Below are 15,938 nucleotides of genomic sequence, written 5' to 3'. Positions count from 1 at the left end.
CAATAACACTGATCTCCAATCGTGCTAATTTTAGAACCATTTGAGACGATTCCAAAAACAGGACAAAACTACTGAGGCACCATAGATAAAGCTCAGTTAAAATCCTGTGCTGGCTTTTCTAAACTGATATTGGAAACCATACACCTCATCAATATTATGGATTAATACTGATTTTTACTCTTCAGCTCACAGTATTTTTCCAGCTGTATTTAATGGTTATTACTACAGTTATCTGCATTTTAATTTTTCAGTATTCACATTTTTCTACTACTCTCTCCAACAGAGAGGTTTTTTTTTTTTATTTTTTGGCCCACTGCCCTTCCTCACAGTGTCCATAATCCGTGGAGAAGAGATTGCTGATGGCGTTATCACAGGCAAACAGAATGAAGCTAATGGTAACAGGCACTCCTTGCTAGGTAATTATTATAGGAGAAAGAATGCAAATGAGCCCTAATCTGTCTCACACAATGGCAGAGGTCTCGGATTTGCATTAAACCTTTTGCAGCACTCTCCCAGATTGGGGACTCTGCAGATAACAATGCATCTGCAGCACAGGCTGCTCCTTCCACTCGGTGCGGTTATTAAATTGTGCCCCCAGCAGGTACAGTTGTCCCTGAATGACTTTCCCCTCCCCCTTCATTGCTCTGGTCCCCTCCTCCTTCCCTCTTCCCCCTCAGCTTTGCTGGAAAAAAGCTAATTGTGCATGCCATTTGGCTTGATTCATGTTTACAATGAAGAAGAAGAAAGTGCTGTTTGGTAATTATAAGAGGGGAATGGACATCAGGAAATCTTCGTTCTATTCCCAGCTATGTCATTTACTTGCCAGGGGACTGCAGGGAAATAACTTTGCTTTTCTGTGCATCCATGTGTTCAGCTAGAAATACAGGGTTGACATTTGTAGTGGCCCAACAGACTCTTTCATTTTACAATGGCATCTGCCAAACGCTTTCAGGAAGCAAATGCTAGACTTTGCTTGAATCTAGGTTGAGCTCATGATAAGCTGTGGTCTTTCAGAAGAACCACTGCCTAGATCTCAATTCCCCATCTGATAATAGGTTTTAAAGAATTATATTCTCTTCCAGCACTGTGTCCTGCTATAAAAGGACCTAAACTAGCACCTGCCAGCTGGGGCCATGCTCAGTGTCCCACAAAGGTGTCTGCCCACTAGCAGATCTTATAAGAAGAAGGTGTAGGAATTATGTTTGAGGTGCTCTTATCACAGGTCACATAGTATCAGGACAAAACGCGCCATTTTCTCAAACCTTACTATCTCCAGTGCCTTCCATTCTGGCTTGTTTGGAGTAGGAGCACAGTCAAATGTACCAAACCCTTCCTTAGGGAGTCCCTAGTTTGAAGGCAAAACTCCTTACTACGATGCAAGGTGGAACAGACTTTTTCCAACACATACACCTTCTTGAACACTCATTTTGTCCTAAGACACTTTTGTCAAATGAGATAAAATACAAAAATATTCTGTTTTCCTGTATTCAGGAATCAGAAGTATCTGCCACAAAACCACTTTTTTTGGCTATTGACAAGAAGATGGAGACTACAAAACTTTCTATAAACGGGTATATACAAGTAACTTCTCAGCACAAAGAAAAACAAAAAACAAAACAACAAAAAAAAACCCAGCCCAAAACACCACCCAAAAATGTACACAATGTGTGTGAGGAATGGTTTCAAAATCAAGATGAACCACTAAATTCAGCTGCACATCACTACTATTCTGGTAGCACTTGTTTAGTTTTGAATTTGTATCAGAAATACTAACCATATGCAAAGACTTACTTCTTGGAAATCTGTTATTAGGCAGGCATCACACTAACTCAAATTAAAATAATTCACAAATAATTGAAAGATACTTGCTACCAAGTTATTGACATAAGGTATAAAGTAGTTACAGTTAATTAAGGTGCACTAAATGTTTGGGGACCAACGATGTCAAAGAAAATATCGTTTTTCAGATTCCTTATACTAAAGGGGGGGGAATAATCAAAACTGGATTCTGCAAGTACCATATGCAACCATTTTCATTTCTTTTGAACCAAGAATTTGGGGACTTGCGTAAGACTGTATCAAACAACTTAAATTTGTGTCCTAACCACAGATGCACAGTCTTCTATGCCAGGCCTGGAGTGAGAGACTGAGGGAACCCCAAGAGCCAAAAAAAAAATTTGAGCAGTCACCAAAACCCAGCACAGTGTCACATGACTAGATACCATCACTCAATTACACCATTCGGATACATTAATCATCTGCTGTATTTACTCTGGCGACAGCTACATGCTTTGTTCTTTCATCTATGAGGGTTTTTCTTCCTATCTGAATTTACCAATGCCAATACTGGCAAGCAGTTCCTCTGGAAATCGGCTGTGGATATTTTTAAAGCCTCCATAGCTGTCTAGATTGGGTAAATACTCGAAGTATAGTCCATGCTAAACCATTGCCAGAAGTTAACAAATGGACTTTTTTTTAAAAACAATAGTTAAAAAACCCCACAGCTATAGAAAGGGCTATAGCTTTTTAATGCCACGTAACAGTTAATTTTTCAATAATCAAAGTTTTGCTCATTTCCATCTCATGGAGCAGTAGGTGGGGCAGTGCTACTTCTTCATACAATTTACTGGATTACGCTATGCTTGTCTCTGAGTCAGAGTAATAGATTGCTGTGATCCTCAACCAACAGCAGTGTTGGGCACAAGTACTGTGTGTTACAGTCATTACACTTAAATAATCAGTAGCTAGTTAAAAAAAAAGTACTTACTGTTAAATGATGCTTCAGCTCTATTATGATACAGGAGCTCTTTGAAAGAATCTTCTCCCATTTGCAGTGACATTTAAGGCTCTTGCCACTTTGAAGGACTGAGGTGGTACAGTGTTATGAATGAGCAATCTTTACATCAGAAAAGCAAAAGCTGTCTTGCGCCAATTAGTTCACATAAAACAGAGGAGGAGATTTTCATTCAACTTGTTCATAAAGCTGCAAACATTTTCCCATGTAATCTTTGTGCTAACTTTCCAATGCCAGAAAGCATCTTATTCGGAACACTGCAGTGCTACAATAAAAGAAGGGGCTATTTTAAAAGCATTAAGGTACAACATGTATCAGAACCTACAATTTCTTCCATTTCTAACATGCTCAGATCCAGATTTGTCACTGATCTCTGTGCTGCTCCTCCCCAGTGACCAGTTACTAACAACTTCCTCCTGGTGCCATTTTTCTATATGCATAAAAACCTTCTTCAAATCCAGATGCAGTTGTAGAGAGCCTCGGATTAGAATCTCAGATGCTCACCCTCACTTTTAAGTCAGAGATTACCACACTGTTGCTAAACCAGCAAAACCATGAGGGCAGAGAAAGTCAGGTGGGACAGCCCAAACCAATTTCACCACCACCCAAACACACTGGGCTGACTCTGCCTGGAGTGGACACGGCTATCTCGCACCTCCTCCTGCCTGCAGATCTGGTGGTCAGCCGTCCTGGAGGACGAGGAGCAGGGAGCACAGGTGTCTTCACAGGGAACTACTGCTTACACCGTGACCCTCGGCCCATCGTCTAAGCCGTGCACTTCAGGACCACTCTCACATTAAGCATTAACTCAACCAGTTCAGCTGCGTTGCTGAGTAGCCAGTCAAATATTTACAAGGTTTTTAGAAGGTCCTTTCAGTATAAAGACAAGGTCCAAGATTTCGTACTCTGTTTTGCATACCCAGAAGTTACACTTCTGAAGCTTTGAGACTCACAACACGAAGTTGTTAGAAAGAAAAATCCAAACAGGAAAACTAAGAGGGACTCAATCCATACTGTAGACAAAATATTGGCACCACATGCTGTGCTGGCAGTAGAGCAGCATGCTGCGCTCCTATGGGGGACAGCAAGTAAAATCCAGTTCCTAAAGCTGGTGATTGCAGCCTCACCTGAACAGCAGCTTTCCCTTTGTCAAGCTCCTCTCGAGGTCATTTTATGGTAAAGACAAAAATTGCCAGTGCGCTCTCAAGGACCTCAACAGCTTTTCCCCCTGCCATTCTCACCAGCCTTTTGAGAGTTTCCCTCTATAGCAGCATTCTCCTTTTCAGGGATTCAACCTTTCAACTGAAGCATGCGAGATCACTTATACTCTTGAACCGGTGGAGCTGCCAGCCTCCCCTTTGTTGCAAAGGGATTTACACTTGAATGGCGGTGGGAAGCGCAGTCTTTTAAGGAAAGGCTGGGGGTGGGGGGGGGGGGTGGGGGGGGGAAGAGACAATTTACTTGCCAGCATCCTATTCTCAAATCACGTTCATCTACCAGCTCAGCCTCTCCAGTTCACAGAACTACAGTAACCTTATTGCATCACTCGTTCGTAAGGAGTTTGCTGTGAGGTGACTTTTATGAACAAATTCCTAATTTGAGTTCGTTTCACAAAGGATCTTTCTACATAGTCATAAGCAAAGTTAATTTCAAGCCTAAATGTGGACCTTTACAGTAATTTAGCCCAAAGAAAATTATTTCATCATTCCACAAAGCCTCCTTCTTTACACACGTGCATTCTTTTTGTCATTCACTTACTCTATGACTTTTGAGGTATTTCCTATTACAGCCCTGCATTGCCATGCACATCGTAGCACATCTCATGGCTTCTACAGCGTATCAAGAGAGACCCTAGGGAACACCACCACAGCATAGATGCACTGCTAAGGGCAGAAGATCATACGAACAAGAGTAAGCAAGTCTGCTTCAGTTTAATAGCTAGTGACATGCTGGCTTTGGCCCTCCGCCTAAACACATACACAAGGAGCACCTCCCTGGTGCATTTCTGTTCCTAAGTTGCAAATTGGTAGATAACTACTGATTGGTTTCAGGCTATGTTAGCAGTTACCAGGCTGTGCAGCCTTTCAAACAGCAGTCACTCTTGTAAATCCACACAGGGCTTTTGTTTGCTTGCTTGCCATGTATGCATAAAGCCTGCTATCTCCAAGGAAAAATAATAGCATCCAAAGTATGAAAGTTGGCAGGTGCTAGTCTCTAGGCATAGAGAAAGAGCTGTAAGGAACATTTCTTCTTCAGTTTTTACACTATTATATCTGCTTCTGATTTGATTCAATCTCCTGCATTCTGAATTGCCACATGCTGAAACATGCAGAGAGCAGGGCCTGCAGAGTGCAGCAAGAAAAAGGCTAGCACACTCCAAAGCTGGTGGCAAACCGCAGTCCCCATGAAAACCACTTGTGCCAGAGACCAAATACATTGCGTTTTGCTTACTGCTAATAAAGCTGCTTCACTTCATTAAAAGCAGCTTATCATTTTATCTACTCACTCTGATTAATTAACCTCTGGTTAAAATGCATGAGCACTTGATTTGAGGATTCTATTAATGTGACACCAGTGAACCACCACTTGCACACTTCCATCCTTTTCCTTTTATTCTCCATTCTCGGTAGACCAACAGTGTCTTATTAGGCCATTTGGATTGACGCCCCCAGTACCCTTTGAGCATACCACAAATACTTTTATAGAGAAAGGTGAGCAAGGGAAGGTCCCACTGTCCAAAACTCATCCAAAGCTCAATTTCCGTACTGGAATATACAGATGGATATCATCTACTTCTCACTGTAATTAAGATCACAAGCTTGGAAAGAAACAGAATGGAAAGAAGAGCGAGCCAGGGAAATAGACTGGGTTGCTGGGAACAGGGGGAAAACAACAGTGCCATTAATACATACAACTCATTTGTCTTTCCAGAGTAAAATAATTTTCAATATGAAGCACAAACAGCAGTCAGTTCCATCAAAAACCCAACTTTCTAAGAGAGCAAAGAACCTTCTCTCAAGCCAAATACCATGTGCTGTATATGAATAAAGACAGCTTCTGCTACAGTATATGCCTACAGATTTCACAGTTGCATATTACCGCCAAAAATCTCAATTTCTAGAAGCAAAAAACTTATGTTACCATTCTTTAGCCAAGTATCTGAAGATTGAAATATATCATAGCTGCTCATTTTGCTGGCAAACAGTGCTTCCCTTCACATACCCAATTTTCATCTCTATTCAACTGATTTTATGAATGTCACCAATATCCAAAGGTGTTTGGGAAGTAAAAAATAATCATTAAAAAAACCAACGTACAAAACACACCCACCTTCCCCTTTTCTTCCTTTATCTTCCTTGTCAAGTTAGCATTCATTCTTTTGCAACAATGCTCACAGAGAAAACAGAAAGATCATTAGGCCTAAAACTGTAACAAATTCATAGTTTGATGGAAGAGTGGGGAAGAAGTTGAGAGCAAGTGGAAATAGAAGTTCCTGGGTCATCCTAACATTTAGGTCTGAATTCCTGTTCAATTAGAGTAAACCATAGGTAGAATATTACCAAAGCGACTGGAAACTTTGTATTTACGTTACAAGCAATTCAAGAGGTCTCTTGAAAGAGAAGAGCTTGTTTAGGATATGAACCGTAGAGTATAAGCACAAGGCTGAAATTCAGGGTCCAGCCAGACAAGGCTGTATGTGGGAAGGCACCAAAGGAAGATCTGGTTTACATCACACAGCAGGGCAGTAAGTGACCATGAGTCACTGATGCACTTCATCTGGCTATTAAGGCCATCAGTACTGGATCAAAAATGTTTCAGTTACCAAGCACTTCCCAGTGTACATTTCCCCAGCCAGTTCAAGTCTGCACAGAATTTTCTAGACAAAATTTCTTTATAACACAAGGCTTCCTGCAGGATCAAATATGTTTTGTCCTGTAGCTGACAGGATGTTAGCACAGCTCTCTACTGTAATGCTTGGGCTAATTGAACAGGAGTCTTCCCATGGGGTAAGCCCAAAAGGGATGAAGCAGGATGAATGATCCTAGCACCACCACCTGAGCTATAAGTAGCACCCAGTCCTCCCAGTGTTCCAGGCAGCACCACATTTTCTAGACCTCAACCATGCATGTAACAGACACAGTAGAAAAGAGACAAACAACACTGGGAAACATGGTTTGGAAACATCAATTCATTATTTTGGTTCATACTTTAAAGCACTTGTTTTAGGGAAGTAAAATTCTGCTAGTTTGGTTTTTGTTATACTTTGAATGGGCAAATTATTGAAATATACAAGAAATTCACATGCATCTTTGCATAACTGAAGAATGGAGCAGCATGCACCCAGATGGGTCGTTCCCTAGCAGACAGAACAGTCATCACTTGTAGGGAAATCAGGCAAACAACCAGGTCTTTTTCTGTTGCTAACTTCAACAACAACATTCAAATCTGATTTGGGCCTCCCAGCTTTCGTTGGGGGACTCACAGGTAATATAAACAAAAGCAAAATACCAAAACCTGCCACCTACACTAATACCATGCATTACACTTTGTTCCTCTCAGCCACTAATTATGGTTTAGCACGTCTTTCCAAAAACTCCTTCCTGCAGACTGTCGATTTGCACTCCCACCACTCTGCAGCAGCCACTGCAAGTCACTCAAGCCAGAGCTCCTCCTAGCAGGTCTGCAAAACTCCAGAGAACATAAGCAGCCACCTCAATGCTCAGGGCAATTACTTACACACCAGGGGTGATGGTGGGCAGACATCTAGCCTCCAGAAACATCCCTTCAACCCCTGGCAGCGGATGCTAAGAGGAGTCGAGCAACAACTCAACTGCAGTTCTCCAGCGTGGTGGAGCAGGGAAGGAGGAGAGGCCTCAGCACAAGGAAGCATGCCACTCCACGTGGGACTTAATCCTAAATAACTAAACTCAGTTTTATATTCAGAAGTAGGTCTGTAAACCTCAGACACAACTGCAAGGAGTACCCAAAACTCCACTGCATTAAGGACAACTGAGGCAGGCAGACCATAACTGCTGAATCTGGAGGAAAGCCAAGTGACCCAGAGCTAGCTCTGCTAACACTAAAGAACTGAAGGGGTTTAACCAGCAACAACAAATGGTCATTGCCATAGCTACACTACTGGGGAAGACAATACCTTCAAGCCCTCCATACAGATACGGATGCCCTGAGGCAAACCCTTGCAGTCTTTTCACCACCTCTCCCCACAACCCTATTCACTTCGTGGGACCTGTAAAGTCTGCCCTCAGAAAAGGGCTGTCCCAGACAACTGAAAGGTTAAGAAAATTCAAAATCGCAGCTCTTATTACCATTTTAACTTAGACTCTTGTGCCTAAATATGCCGGAATTTTACTTTGCTTCTTAACATTTCTTAGACATTGTATATGAAAGAACTGATTTAAGAACAAGTTAATTTCAGCTCTGAACTCCCCACTTTCTTTCAATTTGAAACTATCAGCAAAGATGTTTAAAACAATCTTTTTGGAAGTACAAAATAAGCATCCAGTTTTCTGAATTTTTTTAAAACTTTTTTTTTTTACACTACATAGTAAACAGACTCTAAACATACAAATGACCTGAAAAAATGCACTGCTGGGATGAAAATTGTTTTTCTTCTCCAACAAAATTTTTGAGATTTCAATCTTCTCCATATCAAAATAAAGAAGTACAACCTGTAACCTTCATGAAATAAAAATCAGAAAAATATCAAAGGTTTCATTAAAAAACAAGAGAGCACAGGCTCATTGTTAACATAAAGTTAAGTAAAGGCCTTAAGCAGTGATGAAGTCCTGATTTAAACTGGGAGACAGTTAAGGCTTTGCAAACTGAGGACTCTGGAAGAACCTGTCATCCTCTCATAAGGTGCAATATAGCTTTGACAGACACTTCATTTTACTGAACACAGTCACTGAATGAAAAATCCTAACCCCAAACTTATCTCAAAGGATTGGGGGGGGGGGGGGGGGGGAAGGGGGAAATCCAAGACTTGAAACAAACACCTTGTTGAAACACTCTACAAAGGTTCAAGAGCTCTGAACTTGATTTATGTATGAAAAGAGAAATATAAACAAACAAGATAAGCTTCACACTGACAAGCAAGTTGTTATAGACATGCTGCTTAACATACACAGTGTTACCCACCTGAAATGTTTGCTAGCGGCAGTATCACCTTTCCTTTGGAGATGGTTCAGCTTGATACAAATGAGAGAGGAAAACAGGGCAATAACGAGGGAAATAAAAGTTCTTTCAAAAATCAGTGCAAAATCATCATTCTAGATGCACTGATAAGAAACACAACTTCTGAAACAATCTGAACTGAGGTGTGGTTGCTTTGTCAATGAACAAAAAAATTGAAGATTATCTTTGCCGCAAATTCAGTTAGAGGAAATGGGGGAGGAAAGCACAGCATTAAGGGCAGCAAACAAAACACAGCGAACTGTGAGCCACTAGCCAGCCTGATCTTTTGTTGCTTTGTCCCTGACCTGCCTCTCCCCTCCTTTCTAATCCTCTTCAATATTTCCAATCTGGGAAGGAGTATATGCTTCCCCATCCTCCACCTTTCCTGAACCTGCTCTAGTCCAACACATGGGCAAGAATTTCCTTTTGCTTTGGTTCTCAAATTTCACTATCACATCCAGCCTCTCCTCCTGAAGCTTTTTACCCTGAGGAATACAGTCTGCATGACTGCATTTGATAACACAGACTCTGCTGCTTAAATACCATACATTTGCAGACAGTTAAAGCATGTTTTACAGAGGTACCATAAAGGAGTTTAGCAACATACATTTCCTGGGTGTGCAAGTCGCTGCAGCAGCTGGAAAAGGACCCTGTCCAACACGGGGACAGTTTCCCTCTCCCCTTGAGGATGGAAAGGAGCGCAGAAAGACAAGGTGTTTGTGCTGGAGCCGTTCCCAAACCATGGCTTCGGAGGGATGGTCCGCTGACATGTTGCAACTCGGGAAGCACATGCAGGGGAAGGAGGAGGGGAGCAGCAGGCAGGGAATCCCCTCCAAATTTCCAGTGCTGTGCGAGAGCAACAAATGGATGCATCCAGCCAGAGAGAAATGGCAGCGGGCTGTGCACAGCCTCTCAGTTGACCCTGTGAATTGAGCAGATGCACTTGTCTCCGCTGCACATCACTGCGCAAGACGTGTGCTGGGAGGGAGGCAATAACAACAACTGGTGCCCGCAATCCTGCAAAAACAGCTTGCAAAGCTTGTGCTTCCCTCAGCCCCCAGCCCAGGGAGTTTGAAGGCATTCAGAAACTGTACAAAAACTCGGCTGGAGCTACGAATCTTAATAGTGGCTTTCCTCCACACCTGCAGCTCAGCCAAGCCTCCCACGTCTCAGTGTGCCCTGAAACTCTGCGTTTCAAAGGAATTTTAGAGCCTTCGCTTGCCTGGGAGAAAACCGGTTCAGAGGCCACAAGGCAGCTTCTGTGGGCTCCTCCTCTCAGCATGCCACAGCATCAGTGGTGACAGCAATGCCTGCCTGCAACAGTGCAGGCAGCCACATTATTTAGTCTGGCACCAAGGAGAAAAGCTATCATCCATTTTTAAGTTAGATTCAGGGAACCAGCTGGGGACCGGCAATTGCCATTTTTGAAGTGCAAGAAGAGGAGTGTAACCAGCCTTTCCACAGTAACAAAGATTAGCGGCCTGGAGTCTGACACTCCTCCTGCATTAAAAGATAGAAGACAAAGCGATAGACAGGTAATTACACAGAAGGAGCCCTGGGGAAATTGCAAACTCCTCAAGAACCCTTTATCTGGTCTGTATGTTTCTCCTTGTCTCTGCTTCAGCTGAAGGTCTCCAAGAAACATTTGCCCATTAGGTCATTAGCTTTATTGCAGAAGGTAGCCAGGCAGCTGGTAGCGGCCGTTCAATAAAGACTTAGCTTGCCTCTACACCGTCAAGAATGAGACGGAGAACGAGAAAGAACATCCCAAAGGCACATTACCTGTCTGCAGCTTATCCTTGATAAGTTAGTGTACTTAGTCAGTCTGAGGGGTCTGACAACTGAACTCTGACAAATCTCACTGGGGCAATTTAAGACATTATTGCATCGCGCTGTCTTCCCAAACCCGTCATAAAGGTTAGCACCACAGAGCACATCTGGCAGAAAAATTTATATTGCACGTTGGCCTCCCCAATTCAGCATCTAGGAAGTTAGCATAAACCCCTTCTTGGAGCTGGTTTAAGTTAAGACATCAACTGCAAACTGGAATGGCTGAGGTTTAGACAAAGATAATGCCTCCACTACAAGAAGCATTAACGTCTATCACAAAGATGGAATGCAAAATGACATCTCAAAGCACTGCAGCCAGTTCCTAAGCAAATACAAATCTAAACACTGAGTTTTGGTACTAAAATATACATGCAATTTGTCTAGCAACTGACTTGAGTCGACTCATGTAGCTCAGGATGTTCTATGAGTCACAGCACTAATTTTTTGTACTTTGTATCTCCTGACACATAAATTGAATGTCTTGAAGCAGAAAGATGGACATGGATTACATGTGGATCACATCACCAGATAACTACACAATTTAATTGCTTAGAAGTATTACAAAAAAGGCGCTGCATTTGAACTCTCACCCACCACATTTTGCACTTCTGCCCAAAACTAAAAAAAAGTCTGGAGAGGTGAAGAATTGCCATCTGTTTCCAACTCTTCACAGAACACACCATTCAGAGCTAGAGCTGGGGTTCCAGCTGGTTACTATCTTATCTGTCAGTGATACAACCAGCCATAAAAGCATGAAGGACCCCAAAGACGACAATCAGGTTTAAAATAAAACAACTAGCTAAAAAATTTATATTTACCTGATTAGATGTACGTGTATGATAATAATAAAAGAAGCACTTTTTGAGACACAATTCTTCAACTTGGCTTCTCCAGACCTAACTCATTGCCTTTTCATTTAAGCTGATACTCTGACAGAGATTTAGTTAATCAGTTTGCAATACAACAGTTATATATTTTCTTTTCCCTGCAAGCATTTAAAAACGTATCTTCTAGTTTTTCCCAAGGGACTGTATTCTACACATAGAAGCACAGCAAGAAGTGCACTAAACTTCTGTTTGCATCACGTTGTTAGAAAGGCAATCCACATTAACCAGAAGACTTGTCTAAACTCTATGTAGACAAGCTTCTTCTAACATCATCCTCCTTTCCAGAAGGAGCTGAGCAGGCAAGACACCTCCAAAAGCAATTACCTCTTACCTTTCTGAAAAGGCCGCCGCCAATTAGCACATTCCTGGAGCTTCTAATGCAGGCAAGAAGGGGGGGTTGGGAGGGGGGGGAAGAAAAAGAAGAAAAAAAAGAAAAGAAGGAGCAGGGAGCTGTTTTCTTCCACAGCACAGCAGTACTTCCTAGCGGGTGGGAAAAAGAAGAAAAAAAGAAACAAGTATTAGCTTTCATGTTTTTTGAAGAGGCTACAGATTACAACTCCTCCTTGGAAGAGCTACTGTGCCTCTTCTCCAGTTCCAAAATACCAACTGGAGCTGTCCTGTATTTTCTCCTTCTATCATCACTTTATCAAAATACAAAACATGAAGGTCAAGTCACCTACTACTAAGAAAAGCAAAGATGAATTCATGTCTGAACAGGATAAAGTCCCATTCAAAAATATTCTTGAGCACTAATGCCATTAAGTACATATGCCTCAGCCAAGCTCACACCCACTTCTGTAAAAATTCAAATGAGCCACATTTACTATCAAAATAGTTGGCAAAAGGCAAATTCCAACATGCATACTGAACATACAGGTATATACTGACATTCAAATGCTTATGCACTTTAGGATCATACATAGAATTATGAGGTATATGCAACTAATCATAACTTCTTTTTCTTTAAGACAACTACTCTTTCTTAAGACAATCTATTTTCTGAGACAACCTATTGCAGCTATATTGAATATTTCAGTAACAATAAGATAAAAAAATATTAAGTATCAGAATGAAGGGAAAGGGAACTAAAAAGCCTTTTTGTGACTGAAGATACCATTTAGCAACCCAGTTTCGCTCCCATAAAACCATAATCCTTCACCTCAGACCATATCTCTCTCTCTGCCCTACTCCTAATGTGAATTTAAAGAGACTTACAGACACCCAAATTTAATGGGCCCCTCCCTACCTCCAGTACCTGCCTCTGATGAAAGGCAGGAAAATCAAGTGGAAAATTATTTTAAAGGGTGCATGCAAGACATCAACATACTGGAGGAAATGGCAATCAAGGTTTTCCATGGGGAACAAGCAAAGGGAAACACATCCAGTCTGTTCTCCATCACATTTTGTTGGCTTATATTCACACAGAAAACTCTACCCTTCTCTGTCCCATAAAAATTCTGAATACAAGTTCTCAAGGTAAATAAAAAAGTCTATGCTACCTTACATTTCCCCTCACACCTCTATCATCCTTCAAAAAGATAACTGTCCTGTCTGCTAACAGCATGCAACTGCATACAGATCCTAGTCTCCCAAAAGAGATTTTATATAAGGGGCCCCAACAGATACGAAACAACATAAAAGGCAGCACTCCCATCACAGCATCTCCCTCAAAGCCGACCATGTCTGTCCAATTCTAAATGGCCACAGTTCCTGCATTTCTCTAGGGAACAAAAGCTCTCTTCTTCGCTTCTCCTGTCAGCAAGACTTAAAGCTGCAAGAATAATTCTGTCCAGATTCCCCTCTAGATAGGCCATGATTTAAAGAATTCATGAAGTTACAGTGGCACTGTAAATAAACAATGAAAAACTAAATAAAGATCACAGAAGACGACACAGAAAATGTGCACTAAGGAGAGAAAGAACAAGATCAGTGATTTCCAAACCTCTTCTGCCTTGTTACATTCACCCATAAATAGGCCTAGCCATAACCTGACAATGCAAAAGAATGGATCCTGACACAAAAGTGTACCTGCTCAAAAGTCTGCCTGCCCAACCTGTTCCCTGAAGGCAAACCTTCCCACACTATTTAATTCCACTTTCTCCATGTCTTGCACCCCTTGGTTGCATTTCTGCTTTCTGTCAGATTTCAGCCCTCTTGTACTAATTGATGCAAAGCATCTTAAGCCAACACTTGGACTACTCAAATTGTTATACTTTTTAAAAAAAGGGGGAGACAGTTTTACAGCCCTCATTGTGGGCACTGGAGAAGAAATGACCCTCAGTGAATTGCTCCTGACATGTGTACATCCCGAGGCTATGTGCTAATCAATACTTACTGAGCAGCTCAGCACACACCCGGCTGCAAAATACAAAAAGAAAAAAAAAGTATTCCTCCCCCCAACTACACACTAGTTTTGTATCCCTAAATCAAACGCATCATTTGCTTTCCTTTTCCATTATTAAATCAAAAGGATGCTATAGACAGCATTTTTTTCCCTGCTAAGAGAACCCACACACACATATGTCAGGTAAAGTCTGCTAAGAATTCATATACTGGTTACATTTCAAGTGCTTAAAATTTTTACACTTTCAACCTCTTACTGGTAGAAGAAATAATTTAAAGTGGATGTACAAGATTTGAGGGAAGCATATTTTGAATCAAACACAAAATCAAGAGGTGGAAAAAAAGAAGGCTAAGTGCACAAAATGAACATTTTTTTAACAACACTCTCAGGGAGACGGGAACCTGTCTTAAGTAACCATTTCAGGATGTAGCTTTGACTCAACATCACTTGCCCCAAAGAGAGTGAGATTGCTCTGCTCTCAAATCCCCAGGCAATAAAAAAAAAAAAAAAAAAAAAAAAAAGAAGTGAGGTGAAATAATGCATTACCCAAAAGTCAAATTCTAAGTGGAGAAACCTAGCAAAATGACTTACAATACCCAAAGACTTGACTAATTTTCTGGCAGGGCCAGAGATAATTTGTATAAGAAAAAAATGTCAAAATGTTTTTGGTATACAGCCACTACAGGAAGGAAACAAACAGAAAACTGGGAAACATTGTATCAAAACCCAACAAATTGTTGACATCAACATTAGATAAATGAAGAGGCATATGTTAAGACAAACACTCTCAGATGGTGTGTGCGTCAACTTCTGCAGCGTATTTAGCCAAGTTGCTTTCCCTTATCAAGCTTAATAAAAATAATCCTTGATTCCACTAGTTAGAGCTGGGGTTTCATTAAATCTCACAATATGCATGCTGATTCTGGACAGTACCTGAGCTGAAGATTGAAACCTGGACTAAGGATTCTGAAATCTGATCTTGACTAAAAATTAATGCTTCTTTCTGAATGATCAGCACCAGATTTACCCCTCCAGCTACACAATGAAAATACAATGTTTTTTCCACGTGCTTCCCAAATCTAACCCACTCCCCACAGTTAAACGCAAAGATCCTGCATGACATTTGCCAGGATCTAGTTCTTAATTTAATTGATCCAGAGATTTTTTTTTTTTAAGTTGAGAAAATTAAGGGGTTTGGGGAAGTAGCTGCCCTCACTTCCAATCTGCACCACAAGACTGGCAAAGAGCTCGCTCACCTTATCCTGCCTGACCCTTCCCAGGAGCCCTTTGGGGAACCCCTCTCTGGAAGGGAGCCTCCATTATACACAACCAACCTGCAAGATCTTCTAGTTTATTCAGTCTTCTAGTTCTATGATGTTTATTGCTTCCATTACAACAAGACCTAGAGAAAGGAATTAGATCAGAGCACTGCTGTAATCTAACAGCCCCCTCCCCAAACAGCGTTCATAAACTAAGGCAAAGCAGCGTTTGAAGGCGGGGGGAAGTACATTGCCCCCACCTCACACAATTTGCAGGGGAGAAAAAAAAAGTGCTCTCAAGGTTCTTCAATCTACATTTAACAAATGGCTACTTTTCTTCATGCGAATTATACACACACTCCATGTGCACTAATAGAAATAGGTCAAGTTTATATCATAGTAAAAAATTATTTTCCTTTTTTTTCCTGTTTATTTTTCAACCTCTTGATCTAGGAGAGGTAATAAAATAACTGTTCCATGAATATCTATTAAGGGAAGAAGTAATCTCAGTTTCTCATTGTAAAAACCAAACAAACAAGAAAAAAAATTAATACACCTAGTCTTAACCATCATGATGAAACTGAAAAAAAAAAAAAGCTTTTTCCATATATGTTCTTGTACAACCTGTA

The 15,938-nt window shown here is 41.2% G+C and overlaps 1 protein-coding gene across 10 annotated transcripts in view; it reads right to left on the bottom strand.

Moving 5' to 3' along the window:
- The window catches only part of ZMIZ1 (zinc finger MIZ-type containing 1), a 361,162-nt gene that overhangs the window by 296,958 nt on the left and 48,266 nt on the right, over positions 1-15,938 (bottom strand). For 9 of the 10 annotated variants that reach the window (XM_054831980.1, XM_054831987.1, XM_054831983.1 and 6 more), the window contains one exon: positions 12,038-12,186. The gene's annotated coding sequence lies outside the window, so the exon portion shown is untranslated. Of the gene's footprint in view, positions 1-12,037; positions 12,187-15,384; positions 15,401-15,938 lie in introns of those variants that run through there. The other variant, XM_054831981.1, reaches the window with a different exon arrangement.

Source organism: Grus americana, chromosome 7, assembly GCF_028858705.1.
Source record: "Grus americana isolate bGruAme1 chromosome 7, bGruAme1.mat, whole genome shotgun sequence".
Lineage (NCBI taxonomy): Eukaryota > Metazoa > Chordata > Aves > Gruiformes > Gruidae > Grus > Grus americana.
This window is presented reverse-complemented; position numbering and strand designations above follow the sequence as displayed.